Below are 4523 nucleotides of genomic sequence, written 5' to 3'. Positions count from 1 at the left end.
AAAAAAAAAAAAAAACAAAAAACAAACAAATCTTTAGAACATTTTACAAGGAAGGTGTAAGTAAAATAAACGTTTTATTTGGTTTAGTTAATACAGTGTTGAGCAACCTGTACTACTCCCTGGAAAAGCTCTCAGTCTGTGTTAGCAGAGGTTTCTTGTCTCTTCAGCTTGGACAGCTCAGAGGGAGTGGCAGAGGAGGTTGGGTCCTGGAATTTTGCAGTTGCTCATTCATGCATAGAAAGCAAAAGGAAACTAGAGGCTTTGTGTCTTCTCCGGGATTGAAGCACAGAACGCTCTGACGCTGACCCTGGAACCTGGGGTCAGCTGGGCATTTTAACAGGGCTCCTGGGCACGCAGTGAACCAGGCTGCCATCAGTTTTGGATTTAGGTCAGAATCCAGTTATTAGCCTCCTGCATTCCACACTAAAAATAGCCTGGTACCATGCACACTACGTGTGATAGCTCCTGATGCCCTCCACAACCAGGGGGTTTCTGCAGACTCACTTCAGAGCCAGGCTGGTCAGAGCATCCACCCTGCACCCCCAGTTGTGAGCATTGGAAAGGCCTCCTTTTCCCTGTGTCATCTCGAGGCCAGACACTCCTCCCCCTAAAACCTACTCTGCTCTCCAAACAGCCTCACCATGCAACCCAGGCTGGCCTTGAGCTCAGGATCCCTCTGCCCAGCCTCTTGTGTGCCCAGGTGTGTGCTGGATACAGCACAGCCAGAGGGACATCTTTCTTTACCACCATCTTTCTTTACAAAGTAAGATTCATCTTTCCGGTTCAGGAAGAGCAAAGAAGAGATGTACAGGGAGACACATCTGCCTTTGGAGCCAAATGGAGTTCAAGAGAAAGGAGCCTGGGCCTAGGCCTGGGCCAGGGAGGGATCGGGTTGCTCTGCCTGCCCTTATACCTGCTTGCTAAGAACACAGTTGCCCCTAGGATTGTAGTCAAAAAGGCGGTGGATCTGAGTGGTGGGGGCGACTCGGTACATTCATGAGGCCCAGAGTCTGATCCTCAACACCGGAAACAAAAAGGCTTCTGCTATCACTTTTCTTCTTTACTTTTTGAGATTTACTTATTTTAAATATGAGTGCTCTATCTGTATGTACACGTGAATGCCAGAAGAGGGCATCACACCCCAGTATAGATGGTTGTGAGCCACCATGTGGTTACTGGGAATTGAACTCAGGACCTATGGAAGAGCAGTCAGTGCTCTTAACCACTGAGTCATTTCTCCAGACCCCTATAAAGAGCTTTTTATACTATAATCCCAGGATTAGGGAGAAGGAGGCAAGAAGATCAGGAGTTCAAAGCCATCCTTGTCTATATAGTGAGTTCGAGGTCAGCCTCGGCTACATGAGACTCGGTTAGGGAGGCAGGAGCATGACTGTCTTAGTCAGGGCTTCTATTCCTGCACAAACATCATGATCAAGAAGCAAGTTGGGGAGGAAAGGGTTTATTTAGCTTACTTCCATATTGCTGTTTATCACCAAAGGAAGTCAGGACTGGAACTCAAGCAGGTCAGGAAGCAAGAGCTGATACAGAAGCCATGGAGGGATGTTCCGTACTGGGTTGCTTCCCCTGGCTTGCTCAGCCTGCTCTCTTACAGAACCAAAGACTTCCAGCCCTGGGATAGCACCACCTACAAGGGGCCCTCCCCACCTTGATCACTAGTTGAGAAAATGCCCCACAGCTGGATCTCATGGAGGCACTTCCCCAACTGAAGCTCCCTTCTCTGTGATAACTCCGGCCTCGATCAAGTTGGCACACAAAACCAGACAGTACAATGACTCAAGTGGCCTTTAAGGTAACTTCAGGCTCAGACAGTTTATGAAACACCTGCTAGCCTAGATGGTAATGGCAGTCCCACAGATCTGGATAAGGTCCTGGTGGGTGACCTTCAACAGATCAGTTCCTACAGAGTTAGAAAGGACCAGGAAGCGGGAGGAGTCTGGGGTTGAGGCAGGGAAGCAGAAGACAACAGTCCCTTAGCCTACAGACAGCCCTAACCTTCGCAGACACAGGAGTGAAATGTAGACCTAAACCCAAGGTCCACCACTTGTAGTTGTATGTCCTTGAGAGAGTTAATTAACATTTTTGGACCCTGCGTCCAAGGCGTAATGTTTGTTATGTATATCAAGCCGGGAGAAAGCTACTCACAGTAGTGCCAAGTAACTCTTAGTCCTCAGTAAAAGGTAGTTGAAGGACACACAGCATGCCAAGAGAGAAAAGTTTTCTTCATGAGTGCCCATCCTCGGTTGCTCATAGTTCTGGTCCTGCCAGATGCCAGCCGCACCAGGAAAGTTGGCCAGCTTCCCACAGTAGCTGGCGTGCTCACGCAAACAGGGCTTCATCTCTGAGATGCAGACTCTGGAGTTCAGGTCCCAAAGCATGAAGACTACTGAGGTAGTCCTCAGGGCCCAGGGATTCATGATGACTGTGGGAAGGAGACTCACAAGCCTGAGAGCCACACTGCATCCTGTGAGGACCCTTGCTTTTGGTACCGACTGTGGCCTTACCATATTCGGCCACCAGGAGGCAGAGATAATCTATTCTGGAGACTGAAAAGAAACCCTGAAGCTTTAAGATAGGTTTTTGGGAAATGGGAAGACTCAATTCAGCTGGACTACACCCCGAGGATCCAAGTGAATCTCTGAAGAACTGGGCCTGAGAAGGGGGACCAGAGTGTCAGGGAGTAACGGCCAGCCAGCTTGCAAGGTGCTCCTGAGCCCCTACCAGGCTTCAGTGCACGCTGTCCCTGGCCTCCCATAGTATACCAGCCTCTGGTCCCACACACCAGGAGCTAACACAGGTACATCCTACCTCCCCTCTCTGGGGACAGAAGCTTGCAAGTCAGAGCAGGAGGGCTTCGAGGCAGGTGAACCCTGAAATAGGTTATGGCTGCAGAAGTCGGGGAGGGGGCCAGATAGCAGGGAGAGCCTGGGCTTTTGGGGATCTATATGGGGTCCACTAAGGGCTGTCAAGAGGCCAGGTTAGGACCCTGTTTGGAAGAAAGGCATTAGTCTGGTCAAAGTTTCAGCAGGAAGAGGCAATCTGTCATAGGTCTAGGGAATAGAGAAGGGAGCGAAGAAGTGACCGGAGAGGCAAGGCGTAGCAGGGCACGGGACTGGCTGCCTGAAGGCTCAGCTGCTGGAAACTTTGGGAAACAGGATCATGGCTGTCCTTTCCAGAAGTAATGTAGCCATGGATGAAAGATAAGGGTGGTGGGGCAGGAAGCATGGAGACCAGAGTCCTCTGGCAGGTACAGTCTCCAGGGCCTCCTCAGGCAAGGCCCCTATCCTGCTCTTGCAGTGGGACACACCCCTAAGAAGTCCAAGTACAAGCTGTCTGATATTTGCCTCTCAGGCAGGGCCTGTTTCCCAGACGTCTCCAGGTCAGGTTTCAGCATCCAGGTCAGTCAGTTCCTGAGTTCCTGTGGGCTCTAAGAGAACAATAAAGTCTTCTAGGCACTGCTCGGCTTGCTCACCTCTCCGTTAGGGCCTCTACTGAATGGGCACCGAGAAGGCAAACCCTGGGACCAACCATCCCACGGTGGCAGGCTGATGCACTGAGGCATGGCTAGAAGCCACACAGCCAGCAGAGCAGAGAGAGTGTCGACCTGCATGGAGAAAGAGTGCCTCAATACTGTCTAGACCCTGAATGCCTTGATAAAGCCACAAGCCCACTAGTGTTTACTTGGATCCTGAAGATCCAAATTCCTATCCCCATGCTTGCTCAGCACTGAGCCAGGGTTTCCTCTGTGAATCCTTGGCAATCCTGGAACTCACTCTGTAGACCAGGCTGGCCTCAAACTCAGATCCACCTGCCTCTACCTACCAAGTGCTGGGATTAAAGGTGTGCACATCACTGTGGTTGTCACCACCCAGCCAAAGTATATGGGGTTTTTTTATACTTTTATGTTAATTTATTATTATTTATTTTATGTATGTGAATACACTGTAGTTATCTTGTATCTATACATATCCATATCATATTATCTATGATAATCTATGATATATCAGACACATCAGAAGAAGGCATAGGATGCCGGTACAGATGGTTGTGAGCCACCATGTGGTTGCTGAGAATTAAACTCAGGACCTCTGGAAAAGCAGTTGGTGCTCTTAACCACTGAGCCATCTCTCCAGCCCCAAACTAGGTGTTTTTAAGGTTTTTTTTTTATTATTTTTTTTATTTTTTCAAGACAGGGTTTCTCTGTGTAGCCCTGGCTGTCTGGAACTCACTCTGTAGACCAGACTGGCCTCGAACTCAGAAATCCGCCTGCCTCTGCCTCCCAAGTGCTGGGATTAAAGGCATGCGCCACCACTGCCCGGCTGATCTACTGTCTTTTTAATCAAACTAATTCCTCCTTGTTTCACAATTTGTCCACTGCTTTAACATTTAAGGAGCCCGTCCCTGGGTTGAGACTCAGTAAGCATGTGTTTTTCCTGTCAAAGCACTTTCTGGCAGATGAGCATTCTCTCTGACCAGCTCCCCCTCTTTTCCCTCTCTGCCTTCCC

The sequence above is a fragment of the Mastomys coucha genome, unplaced genomic scaffold, assembly GCF_008632895.1.
Source record: "Mastomys coucha isolate ucsf_1 unplaced genomic scaffold, UCSF_Mcou_1 pScaffold5, whole genome shotgun sequence".
In the NCBI taxonomy this organism is placed as follows: Eukaryota; Metazoa; Chordata; class Mammalia; order Rodentia; family Muridae; genus Mastomys; species Mastomys coucha.
This window is presented reverse-complemented; position numbering follows the sequence as displayed.